This window comes from Eulemur rufifrons, unplaced genomic scaffold (genome assembly GCF_041146395.1).
Source record: "Eulemur rufifrons isolate Redbay unplaced genomic scaffold, OSU_ERuf_1 scaffold_48, whole genome shotgun sequence".
Taxonomy (NCBI): domain Eukaryota; kingdom Metazoa; phylum Chordata; class Mammalia; order Primates; family Lemuridae; genus Eulemur; species Eulemur rufifrons.
The window spans coordinates 647,501-661,818 of record NW_027182830.1 but is presented as its reverse complement, the minus strand read 5'-3'; positions in this window follow the sequence as shown (position 1 = coordinate 661,818).

Sequence of the window (14,318 nt, the reverse complement as noted above, 5' to 3'; positions counted from 1 at the left end):
CCTGTGCCCATGCAAAGAGAGGTCTAGAGAACCATGGTGGATTCCCAGGTGATGAATCAAAGGATTCTTAAAGGAACAGGCTCAAAAGTGCAGATCCTGTTTCAGTCTAAGTGTGAAACAGGATCCGCACATTTTGCCTGCAACACACATTCGCCCTTCTCATCTCTAGGGATAACAAAAACAGCCCATCGGATTTACAGATGCCCTGCCCCCGGCCCCCACCACCCCACACAAAATAGTCTGCTCCGGCGACTCGTCCTTATGCTATCTGGTGAAAGGTCATAAGCCTTTTAAAAAACTGGAGATAGGATGGTAGAATTATACCTAAAAGACTGGCTTATTGCCAGATTCCCATACCAAGTATTGGCAACAGCAAGTGACGTAGGCCTCAGCATAGGTTTGTCCATGGCAGCCATCTTGGGTTTAAGGAGACACAGATGAACCTTATAACAATTATAATAAAAGGTGCTGCGAAAGCTGTTAAATAATTCTCATGGTAGTGGTTATTTCAAAAGCTCTGCGGCATACTTCTTTGAACTAGCCAGTTAACTGGGCCCACGCATAGTGCGGTGTAGAGAACTATGGTGGATTCCCAGCTGATGAAGCAAAGGATTCTTAAAGGAACAGGATGAACATGCGGATCCTGTTTCATACTCTGAAACAGGATCTGCACTTTTCACCTGCCAAACACATGCCCACTTCTCCTCTCTGGGGATAATAAAAAGAAACCACAGAACTGGCGGAGGGCTTGCCGCACCAGCCCCCAGACCCCACATAAAAACTTCCCGTCCAGCGACTCCTTGTTATTCTAACTGCCAAAAGGTGCTCTGACTTTTAAAATAGTGGAGAAGGATGGTGAAATGATACTTAAAAGAATGTATTCTTTCCAGTCTCCAGTACCAAGGATCGGCCACACAAAGTGAGCTCGGCCTCAGCATAGTTTTGTCCATGGCAGCCATCTCGAGACGAACCTTATGACAATTATGATGAAAGGTGCTGCAAAACCTGGCAAATAATTCTCAACGTAGTGGTTTTTTCAAAAGCTCTGTGGAATACTTCTTGGAACCCGTCAGTTTTCTGGGCCCATGCATAGAGGGGTCTAGAGAACCATGATGGATTCCCAGGTGATGAATCAAAGGATTCTTAAAGGAACAGGCTGAAAAGTGCGGATCCCGTTTCAGTCTGAGACTGAAACACTATATGCACTTTTTGCCTGCAACACACATGCCCACTTCTCCTCTCTAGGGATAATAAAAACAATCAATCGGATTGACAGATGTCCTCCCCCGCCCCCCAACACTGTACACAAAAAGGTCCCCTCCAGCGACTCATCCTTATGCTATCTGGCGAAAGGTCCTCTGCGTTTTAAAATAATGAAGATAGGATGGTGGAATTATACTTAAAATACTGGCCTTTTGCCAGACTCCCATACCAATTATTGGCAACAGGAAGTGACCTAGGTGTCAGCATAGGTTTGTCCGTGGCTGCCATCTAGGGTTTTAGGAAGCACAGATGAACCTTATCAAAATTATGGTAAAAGTGCTGGAAAAGCTGGCAAATAATTTCCATAGTAGTGGTTATTTCAAAAGCTCTGAGGAAAACTTCTTGGAACCAGGCAGTTTTCTGTGTGCACTAAAAGAGGGGTCTAGAGAACCATGGTGGATTCCCAGCTGATGAAGCAAAGGATTCTTAATGGAACGGGGTGAAAAGTGCAGATCCTGTGTCTGTCTAAGACTGAAACAGGACGCACACTTTTCACCTGCCACACACATGCCCACTTTTCCTCTCTGGGGATAATAAAAACAAACCAGCGAACTGACAAAGGGCCTGCCCCCCTTCCACCCACGCAGATCCCCCCCAAAAAAATTCCCCTCCAGCTACTAATTATTATGCTAACTTGCAAAATTTCCCTGCATTTTTAAACAATGGAGAAAGGACGGTGGAGTGATACTTAGAAGAATGGCTTCTTGTCAGTCTCCACTAACAAAAATAGGCAACACCAAGTCAGCTACGCCTCAGCATAGTTATGCCCGTGGCAGCCATGTTGGGTTTAAGGAGGCACATACAAACTTTATCATAATTATGGTGAAACGTGCTGAAAACCCGGCAAATAATTCTCAACGTACTATTTAATTCAAAAGCTCTGTGGCATACTTCTTGGAAGAAGCCAGTTACTTGGGCCCACGCATAGAGGGGTCTAGAGAACCATGGTGGATTCCAAGGTGATGAATCTAAGGATTCTTAAAGGAACAGGCTGAAAAGTGCAGATCCTGACTGAAACAGGATTCTGACTTTTTGCCTGCAACACACATGCCCACTTCTCCTCTCTAGGGATAACAAAAACAACCCATCGGATTGACAGATGGCCTGCCCCCACCCCCCACCACCCCACACAAAATCGTGCCCTCCAGCGACTGATCCTTATGCTATCTGGCAATACGTCCTCTGCCTTTTAAAATAATGGAGATAGAATGGTGGAATTATACCTAAAAGACTGGCTTATTGCCAGACTCCCATACCAAGTATTCGCAACAGCAAGTCACCTAGGCCTCAGCACACGTTTGTCCCTGGCAGCCATCTTGGGTTTAAGGAGGCACAGATGAACCTTATCACAATTATGGTGAAAGGTGCTGCAAAAGCGGTCAAGTAATTCTCATGGTAGTGGTTACTTGAAAAGCTCTGCGGCATAATTCTTTGAACTAGCCAGTTAACTGGGCCCACGCATAGAGCAGTCTAGAGGCCCATGGTGGATTCCCAGCTGATGAAGCAAGGGATTCTTAATGGAACGGGGTGAAAAGTGCAGTTTCTGTTTCAGTCTAAGACAGAAACGGGATCCGAACTTTTCACCTGCCACACACATGCCCACTTCTCCGGTCTGGGGAAAATAAAAACAATCCAGCGAACTGACAGAGGGCCTGCGCCCCCCACCCACACCGACCCCACAAATAAAAATGTCCCCTCCAGCTACTAATTATTATGCTAACTTGCAAAGGTTTCCGTGCATTTTAAAATAATGGGGAAAGTATGGTGGAATGATACTTAAAAGAATGGCCTCCTTCCAGCCTCCAGTAACAAGTGTCGTGAAATCCAAGTGACCTAGGCCTCAGCATAGTTTTCTCCGTGGCAGCCATCTTGTGTTTAAGGAGGCACAGACGATCCTTATCACAATTATGGTGATATGTGCTGCAGAAACTGGCAAATAATTCTACACGTAGTGTTTATCTCAAAAGCTGTGCAGCATACATCTTGGTACAGGCCAGTTCATGGGCCCATGCATGGAGGGTTCTAAGGAACCATGGTGGATTCCCAGCTGATGAATCAAAGGATTTTTAATGGAACCAGCTGAAAAGTGCGGATACTGTTTCAGTCTAACTGAAACAGGATCCGCACATTTCACCTGCCACAAATATATCCACTTCCCTGTCTGGGCATAATAAACACAAACAACCAGACTGACAGAGGGACTGTCCCCCAAACCACCCCGATCCCACCCAAAAACATCCCCTCCGTTGACTCATCCTTATGCTAACTGCCGAAAGTTGCTCACCTTTTAATATAAGGGAGAAAGGATGGTGCAATGATAATTAAAAGACTGGATTCTTGTCAGACTCCCGTACCAAGTATTGGCAACACCAAGCGAGAGAACCCTCAGTATAGGTTTGTCCATGGAAGCCATCTAGGGTTTAAGGAAGCACAAATGAACCTTATCAAAATTATGGTAAAAGTGCTGGAAAAGCTGGCAAATAATTTCCATGGTAGTGGTTATTTCAAATGCTCTGTGGCATACTTCTTTGAACTAGCCTGTTAAGTGGGCCCACACATAGTGGGGTGTAGAGAACTATGGTGGATTCCCAGCTGATGAAGCAAAGGATTCTTAAAGGAACAGGATGAAAAGTGCCGATCCTGTATCAGTCTAAGACTGAAACAGGATCCACACTTTTCACTTGCCACACACATGTCCACTTCTCCTCTCCGGGGATAATAAAAACAAACCACTGGACTGACAGAGGGCCTGGCTCTGCCTCTCCCACCCCACACAAAAACGTTTCCTCCAGCGACTCATCCTTAAGCTAAATGGCAATAGGTGCTCTGCCTTTTAAAATAGTTGTGAAAGGAAGGTGGAATGATACTTAAAGGAATGGCTTCTTGCCACGGACCAGTACCAATTATCGGCAACTCCAAGGGAGATTGGCCTAACCGTAGTTTTTTCTGTGGAAGCCAGCTTGGGTTTCAGGATGCACTGCCTAACCTTTTCACAATCATTGTGAAAGTTGCTGCAAAAACTGGCAAATAATACTCAATGTAGTGGTTATTTCCAAAGCTCTGCGGCATACTTCTTGGAACTAGCCAGTTACCTGGGCCCACGCTCAGGGAGGTCTAGAGAACCATGGTGGATTCCCAACTGATGAATTAAAGGATTCCAAAAGGAACAGGCTCAAAAGCGGAGATACTGTTTCAGACTGAAACAGGATCCAAAGTTTTCACCTGCCACATACATGCCCGCTTCTCCTCTCTGGGAATAATAAAAACAAACCGCCGGACTGACAGAGGGCCTGCCCTCCCACACACACCCAACCCCACACAAAAAGCCGCTCCAGTGACTCATCTTTATGCTAACTGGCTAAAGGTGCACTGCCTTTTAAAATAATGGAGAAAAGACGGTGGAATTGTACTTAAAAAAAATGGCTTCTTGCCAGGCTCCAGTAAAATGTATCGGTACACCAAGGGAGCTAGGCCTCAGCATAGTTTTGTCCGTGGCAGCCTGCTTGGGTTTAAGGAGGCACAGATGAACCTTATCACAATTATGGTCAAAGGTGCTGCAAAAACTGGCAAACAATTCTCAACGTAGTGGTTATTTCAAAAGCTCTACGGCATACATCTTGGAACTAGCCAGTTACCTGGGCCCACACATAGAGGGGTCTCGACAGCCATGGTGGATTCCCAGCTGATGAATCAAAGGATTCGTAAAGGAACTGGCTGAAAAGTGCGGATCCTGTTTCAGTCTAAGACTGAAACAGGATCCGTACTTTTCACCTGCCACACACATGCCCACCTCTCCTCTTTGGGCATAATAAAGACAAACCACCAGACAGACAGAGAGCCTTCCCCTCAACGCACCACCCGACCCCACTCAAAAACGTCCCCTCCAGCAACTCATTCTTATGATAACTGGAAAAAGGTGTTCTGCCTTTTAAAATGATGGAGAAAGGATGGTGGAATGACTCTTAATAGCATGGCTTCTTGCCAGGCTCCAGTACCAACTATCGGCAACACCAAGTGAACTAGGCCTCAGCATAGTTTTGTCCGCCCCAGCCATCTTGGGTTGAAGGAGGCACGGACGAACCTTATCACAATTATGGTGAAAGGTGGTGCAAAAACTAGCAAATAATTCTCAACGTAGTGGTTATTTCAAAAGCTCTGTGGCATACTTCTTGGAACTAGCCAGTTACCTGGGCCCACGCATAGAGGTCTTTAAAGAACCATGGTGTATTCCCAGCTGATGAATCAAACGATTCTTTTTTGTTTGTTTGTTTGTTTGTTAGCTCATTATGGGGGTACAAAAGATCAGGCTATATACATTCCCCATGCCTCCCCTTTCCCCCGATTCTGAGCTTCAATTTTGTCCATTCCCTAGTCAGTGCACATCACATTCATCATGTAGGTGTGCACCCCTCCTCTCCCCCACCCCATGCCCCCCAGTTAGAACTTGAAGGGTGTCCATTCCCCAGGCAGTGCACATCACATTCATCAAGTAGGTATACACCCATCCCTTCCACCCGGCCCCAACCTCTGTCCGATACCCAATTGGTGTTGTTCCCAAATGTGCACTCAGGGAAACCAATTTGCTGGTGAGTACATGTGGTGCTTATTTTTCCATTCTTGGGATACTTCACTTAATAGAATGGGATCCAGCTCTCTCCAGGAGAACCAAAGAGATGCCATATCGCCATTATTTCTAATAGCTGAGTAATATTCCATGGTATACATATACCACATTTTGCTAATCCATTCATGAATTGATGGGCATTTGGGTTGTTTCCACATCTTTGTGATTGTGAATTGTGCTGCTATAATCATTCAGGTGCAGGTGTCTTTTTTATAGAATGACTTTTGTTCTTCTGGGTAGATGTCCAATAATGGAATTGCTGGATCGAATGGTAGGTCTACTTGAATCTGTTTAAGGTATCTCCACATTGCTTTCCACAGGGGCTGCACTAGTTTACAATCCCACCAGCAGTGTATGAATGTACCTATCTCCCCACACCCACACCAACATGTATAGTTTTGGGACTTTTTGATAAAGGCCATTCCCACTGGAGTTAAGTGATATCTCATTGTGGTTTTGATTTGCATTTCCCTGATGATTAGAGATGTTGAACACTTTTTCATATGTTTGTTAGCCATTTTTATATCTTCTTTTGAAAAATTTCTGTTTATGTCCTTTGCCCACTTTTTGATAGGGTTGTTTGATTTTTTCTTACTGATTTTCCTGAGTTCTAAATAGATTCTTGTTATCAGTCCTTTATCTGATGTGTAGTATGCGAAAATTTTTTCCCATTCTGTAGGTTGTCCATTTACTCTCGTGACTGTTTCTTTGGCTGTGCAGAAGCTTTTTAATTTGATCAGGTCCCATTTATTTATTTTTGTTGTTGCTGTGATTGCTTTAGGGGTCTTCTTCATAAATTCTTTGCCTAGGCCAATGTCTGTAAGAGTCTTTCCTACATTTTCTTCTAGAATTCTAATAGTTTCTGACCTTAGGTTTAAGTCTGTTAACCACCGTGATTTGATTTTTGTGAGGGGAGAGAGTTATGTGTCCTGTTTTAGTCTTCTACATGTGGATATCCAGTTTTCCCAGCACCATTTATTAAATAAGGAATCTTTTCCCCAGAGTATGTTTTTGTCTGCTTTGTCAAAGATTAGATGGCTATATGAGGATGGTTTTATATTGGGATTTTCTGTTCTGTTCCACTGGTCTGTGTCCCTGCACTTGTGCCAGTACCAGGCTGTTTTAAGAACCACAGCCTTGTAGTATAGTTTGAAGTCTGGCAAATTAATACTTCCCATTTTGTTTTTGTTGTTTAAGATTGCTTTTGCTAAACGGGGTCTTCCCTGGTTCCATACAAAGCGTAAAATTATTTTTTCTATGTCTGTGAAAAAAGATGTTGGTAATTTAATAAGGATTGCATTGAATCTGTAGATAACTTTGGGCAGTATAGACATTTTAACAATGTTGATTCTACCAATCCATGAGCATGGTATGGTTTTCCACCTATTTACATGTTCTGCAATTTCCTTCCTCAGTGTTTCATAGTTCTCCCTATAGAGGTCCTTTACCTCCTTAGTTAAATAAATTCCTAGGTATTTTATTTTCTTTGTTGCTATTTTGAAGGGTATTGAGTCCTTAATTTGGTTTTCCATTTGACTGTTATTGGCATATATGAATGCCTCTGATTTGTGTGTATTGATTTTGTATCCTGAGACTTTACTGAATTCATTGATCAATTCCAGGAGTCTCTTGGTTGAAACCTTGGGGTTTTATAGATATAACATCATATCATCAGCAAAGAGTGAGAGTTTGATCTCTTCTGTCCCTATTTCAACTCCCTTGATTCTGCTCTCTTGCCTGATAGCTCTTGCAAGGACTTCCAATACTATGTAGAAAAGTAATGGGGACAGTGGTAAGCCTTGTCTGGTTCCAGTTTGAAGTGGGAATGCTTTCAGTTTTTCCCCATTCAGTATGATGTTGGCTGAGGGTTTGTCGTATATGGCTTGTATCATTTTTATATAGGCCCCATCTATGCCTATTTTGTTAAGTGTTCTTATCATAAAAGGGTGTTGAATTTTGTCAAATGCTTTCTCTGCATCTATTGAGAGGATCATCTGATCTTTATTTTTGCTTCTATTTATGTGATGAATTACATTCCCATATGTCAAACCATCCCTGCATCTCTGGGATGAAGCCCACTTGGTCGTGATGGATTATTTTTTTTGATAAGCACTTGGATTCGATTTGTTAGAATTTTATTGAGAATTTTTGCATCTATATTCATAAGAGAAATTGGTCTATAGTTCTCTGTTTTAGTTGCATCCTTTCCTGGATTTGGTATCAGGATTATGTTGGCTTGGTAAAAAGTGTTGGGGAGAATCCCATCCTTCTCTATATTGGAGAATAGTTTATGTACGATGGGCACCAGTTCTTCTTTGTAGGTATGGTAGAATTCAGGTGTGAACCCATCTGGTCCAGGGCTTTTCTTTTTGGGAAGGTTTTTTATTGCTGTTTCAATTTCAGATCTAGATATCGGTCTATTCAGGAATTCTATTTCTTCCTGGTTGAGCCTGGGAAGGCTGTGTGTTTATAAGAATTTGTCCATTTCCTCCAGGTTTTCTAATTTGTGTGCATAAAGATTTTTGTAGAATTCATAGATGATATCATGTATCTCTGTGGCATCAGTCGTGATTACTCCTTTCGTGTTCCTGATCGAGGTTATAAGAGATTTTTCTTTTCTGCTCTTGGTTAGTTTAGCCAGAAGTGTGTCAATTTTGTTTATTTTTTCAAAGAACCAACTTTTGGTTTTATTAATCTCCGTTATGGTTTGGTTTAATCTCCCTTATGCTCCCTTATGGTCCTTTTCATTTAGTTCTGATTTAATCTTAATAATTTCCTTCTGCTGGGTTTGGGTTTGGTCTCTTCTTTCTTCTCCAGCTCTTTGAGTCTATTCATTAGATTGTCTATTTGTAAGTTTTCTGTCTTTTTGGTATAGGCATTTATGGAAATAAATTTTCCTCTCAGGACTGCTTTAGCTGTGTCCCACAGATTTTGATAAGTTGTATCTCCTTTGTCGTTTAATTCAAAGAATCTTTTGATTTCTGACTTGATTTCTTCATTTATAAAACGATTGTTCAGGAGAAGGTTATTTAGCTTCCATGACTTTGAGTAGAAATGAGGATTTCTGTTAGGGTTCATTGTTACTTTTATTCCACTGTGATCCGAGAAGCTGCATGGTATTATTTCTATATTTTTAAATTTTTTAAGACATTCTTTATGTCCTAAGATATGGTCAATCTTGGAGAATGTCCCATGAGCTGATGAGAAGAACTTATATTCAGTGGTATTTGGGTAGAATGTCCTGTAGATGTCAGTCAGGCCCATTTGTTCTAGCATTCTATTTACGTCCAATATTTCTTTGTTTATTTTTTGTTTGGAGGATCTGTCTTGAACTGTCAGTGGCGTGTTAAAATCTCTGGCTACTAAAGTGTTGTTATCTATCATTTGGTTCAGATCAAGTAGGGTTTGCTTTATGAATCTGGGTGCACCTAGATCGGGTGCATATATGTTAAGTATAGTTATGTCTTCTTGTTGAATTGTACCCTTCACCAGTATATAGTAACCATCTTTGTCTTTCTTTACTTTTGTTGATTTAAAAACTACGTTATCGGAGATTAGAACTGCCACGCCAGCTTTCTTTTGGGTTCCATTTGCTTGGAATATTGATTTCCACCCTTTTATTTTCAGTCTAAATGCATCCTTGCAGGTTAGATGAGTTTCCTGAAGACAGCAGATACTTGGCTTATATCTTTTTTATCCATTGGGCCAGTCCATGTCTCTTGAGTGGGGAATTCAATCCATTCACATTTAATGAGAGAACTGATAAGCGAGACAGATTGCTGTTCCTCATGTTGGGTTGAATTTCATTGATCTGTTTTCTCTCTTGAGCCATTATGATAACTGTGTTTTCATATTTATCTCTTGATTAGTGTTACATTCGAGGGTCCTTCTTGTGCTGGACCACGTGTAACTCTGTTTTGAATACTTCTTGGAAAGCTGCTCTTGTCTTGGTGAATTCTCTGAGTTTTTGTTTATCTGAGAATGTCTTAATTTCACCTTCATATATAAAACTGAGCTTATCTGGGTACAGGATTCTAGGCTGGGCATTATTCTGTTTCAGAAGAGTGAGAATGGGGCTCCAATCTCTTCTTGCTTGTAAGGTTTCAGTTGAGAAATCTGGCGTGATTCGGATGGGCTTTCCTTTGTATGTTACTTGTTTCTTTCTCCTTACAGATTGAAGAAGGGCCTCGTTAGTGGATATTTTGGTCAGTCTGATAACTACATGACGTGGTGTCTTCCTATTTGGTATGAATCTCTCAGAGGTTCTTTGAGCTTCTTGAACCTGTGTATCTAGAGATTTGGCAAGGCCTGGGAAATTTTCCTCAATTATATCTTCAGATACTTTATTCAACCCTTGCTTATTGTCTTCTTCACCCTCAGGAATGCCGATAACTCTCACGTTAGGCTTCTTCACATAATCCCACATTTCTTGTAGACTATGATTATTTCTCATGTTTCTTTGTTTTAACTCTGTGACTGCCTTATTTAATTGGAAAGTGTTATCTTCGATCTCTGAGATTCTTTCTTCTGTTTGATCTACCCTGCTCTTGAGACTTTCCACTGTGTTTTGTAGCTCCTTGAATAAATTTTTCATTTCCAGGAGTTCAGTTTGATTTTTCTTCAGTATTTCAATTTCTTTGGTGAATTTTTCTTCCAAGTCCTGGATCTTTTTTGTGGTTTCTTTGTGTTGATTATCCATTTTTTCTTGCATAATGTTCAGCGTATTTATGATCCATGTTTGAAATTCTTCCTGTGACATGTTGCTATTTGGAATCTGCTTTGTGTTAATTGGTGGAGAACTAGTAATCCTCTTTGAGGGCATGGTTTCAGCTTGATTCTTTATACTCCTAGAGTTCCTTCGCTGAGCCCTTCCCATCTGAATGAATCCTTAAGATCCCTTCTTTCAGCTTTAGTCTGGATAGGGGCACACTGTGAGTGCCAGGTAAGCTGCCTCCTCTGTCACTAGGGGGAGCCCTTCACATATTGTTCAGGATTTTGCTAGCTCCGCTGGGGGGGCTGCCCCTCTTCCTCTCCCGAGGTGGCTTCTGTCTCTCTCTGTGAGAAAGACAGTGGATAGGGAGAGTGGAGCGGTGCCCTCATTCGCCCAACGCCCCAGCCACTGCAGTTCCCGCGGGCGATGGTCTGCCCCACCCCAATGTCTGCAAGGTCCACGCTCTACTCTCTCGTGACTGGGGAACCACTCAGTGTTCACACAAAGGTGGAGCTCCTAGTCAGGGTCCGCGGACTAGGGAAGGGAGCCGCCCAGGGAGCCGCCCGGTACCCAATCGCTCCTCAGCGTTTAGGCTGTGGACCCCGACAATGGCGGCCGCCCGTCTGCAGATCACTGTCACTGGGGTTGAATGCTCAGGGACCGGCAGAGGCCAGAGGAGCCGGGGACCGGGAGAATCCAGCCGCCCACCTATACGAGGCAGTTTGGCATCTGCTAGAGCCGGGACCAAAGCAGCCCCACCGCCCGCGTATAGGAGACAGTTGCTAGGTGCGTCAGCTGCGCACAGCACTCCAGGGTCCAAAATGCCTCCTGCCAATGTCTCCTCTCTGCAGAGCCCCACATCTCCCGTGGCGATTCTGCACCGACTTCAGGCAGATCCTCAATTGAGTGGGTGTGGAGGTCAGAGGGGGAACAAGATGCTTTCCTGTGGGGCTGAACCCACCCCACTCTCTGGTGAGGTGGGTACAGCTGTCCCGTGCTCCCTTCTCTATTGGCCATCCCGCACTCTCCAGATTTTGGTGATTTATTTCCCTAATCACCTCAGTCTTTTCTTGCTCTCTCTCTCTGTCCGACGCTGATTCTCCATGGATTCACACCACCGTTCTTGTGGGGAAGTGAACCTCTAGGGTTGTGGGCAGTGGGAGACCCATGCCTTCCACTCCAGGAGCACGAATCTAGGAGGTCACCACCATTCCACCATCATTGAGAATGAATCAAAGGAGTCTTAAAGGAACGGGCTGAAAAGTGCGGATCCTGTTTCAGTCTAAGTCTGAAACAGGATCCGCACTTTTCACCTGCCACACACATGCCCACTTCTCCTCTCTGGGCATAATAAAAACAAACCACTGGACTGACAGAGGGCTTGCCCCCCCACACACACCACACGACCCCACACAAAAACGTCCCCTCCAGTGACTGATTCTTATGCTAACTGGCAAACGGTGCTATGCCTTTTAAAATAATGGAAAAAGGATGGTGGAATGATACTTGAAAGACTGGTTTTATTCCACGCTCCCGTACCAAGTATCGGCAACACCAAGTGAGCTAGGCCTCAGCATAGTTTTTTCCCTGGCAGCCATCTTGGGATTAAGGAGGCAGAGAAGTACCTTGTCACAATTATGGTGAAAGGTGCTGCAAAAACTGGCAAATAATTCTCCACGTAGTGGTTATTTCAAAAGCTCTATGGCATACTTCTTGGAACCAGCTAGTTACCTGGGGCCACGCATAGAGGGTTATAGAGAACCATGGTGGATTCACGGAAGAAGAGTCAAATGATTCTTAAAGGAACGGGCAGAAAATGTGGATCCTGTTTCAGTCTAAGACTAAAACAGGATCCGCACTTTTCACCTGCTGCACACATGCCAACTTCTCCTCTCTGAGGATTAAAAAAAAAAACACTGGACTGGCAGAGCGCCTGCCCCCTCACACACCACCTGACCCCACACAACAACGTGCCCTCCAGCAACTCATTTGCTAACTGGCAAAAGGTGCTCTGCCTTTTAAAACAATGGAAAAAGGTTGGTGGAATGATACTTAAAAGACTGGCTTCTTGCCAGGCTCCAGTACCAAGTATAGGCAATACCAAGTGAGGTAGGCCTCAGCATGGTTTTGTCCATGGCAGCCAGCTTGGTTTAAGGAGGCAGAGACGAACCTTGTCACAATTATGGTGAAAGGTGCTGCAAAAACTGGCAAATAATTCTCCACGTAGTGGTTATTTCAAAAGCTCTGCAGCATAATTCTTGGAAGTATCCAGTTAAAGGGTCCCACGCATTGAGGGGTCCAGAGAACCATGGTAGATTGCCAGGTGATGAATCAAAGGATTCTTAAAGAAACGGGCTGAAAACTGCTGATCCTCTTTCACCCTAAGACTGAAAGAGGATCAGCACTTTTCACCTGCCACACACATGCCCACTTCTCCTCTCTGGGCCTAATAAAAACAAACCGCCAGACTGAAAGATGCCCTGACCCCCAAACACCACCCGACCCCACAAAAAAAGTCCCTTCCAGCGACTCATTCTTATGCTAACTGCCAAAAGGTGCTCTGCCATTTAAAATAGTGGAGAAAGGATCATGGAATGATACTTAAAAAACTGGCTTCTTGCCAGGGTCCAGTACCAAGTATTGGCAACACCAAGTGAGCTATGCCTCAGCATAGTGTTTTCCATGGCAGCCATCTTGTGTTTAAGGATGCAGAGGCGAATCTTAACACAATTATTGTGAAAGGTGCTGCAAAAACTGGCAAATAATTCTCACCGTAGTAGTTATTTCAAAAGCTCTGCGGTATACTTCTTGGAACCAGCCAGTTTACTGGGCGCACTCATAGAGGGGTCTATAGAACCTTGGTAGAGTCCCAGCTGATGAATCAAATGATTCTTAAAGGAACAGGCTGAAAACTGCGGATCCTGTTCAGTCTAAGACTGAAACAGGATCTGCCCTTTTCACCTGCCACACACATACCCACTTCTCCTCTCTGGGGATAATAAAAACAAATCACCAGACTGACAGAGGGCCTGCCCCTCCACCACCCCCTGACTCGACATAAAAACATCCCCTCCAGCAACTCATTCTTATGCTCACTGGTGAAAGGTGCTCTGCCTTTTAAAATAATGGAGAAAGGATGGTGGAATGATACTTGAAAGAGTGGTCTCTTGCCAGGCTCCAATACCAAGTATCAGCAACACCAAGTTAGCTAGGCCTCACCATAGTTTTTTCCGTCGCAGCCATCTTGGATTTAAGGAGGGAGAGATGAACCTTATCACAATTATCGTGAAAGGTGCTGCAAAAACTGGCAAATAACTCTCAATGTAGTGTTTATTTCAAAAGCTCTGTGACATACTTCTTGGAACAAGCCAGTTACCTGTGCCCACGCATAGAGGGGTCTAAGACTGAAACAGGATCCACACTTTTCAACTGCCACACACATGCCCACTTCTCCTCTCTGGGGATAATATAAACAAACCACCATACTGACAGATGGTCTGCCTCCCACCACCCCCCCAACCCCACACGAAAACCTACCCTCCAGTGACTGATCCTTATGCTAAATGGTGAAAGGTGTTCTGCTTTTGTAAATAATGGAAAAAGGATGGTGCAATGATACTTAGAAGAATGGCTTCTTGCCAGGCTCCAGGATCAAGTATCGGCCACACCAAGTGAGCTGGGCCTCAGCATAGTTTGTCCATGGAAGCCCTCTTCGTTTCA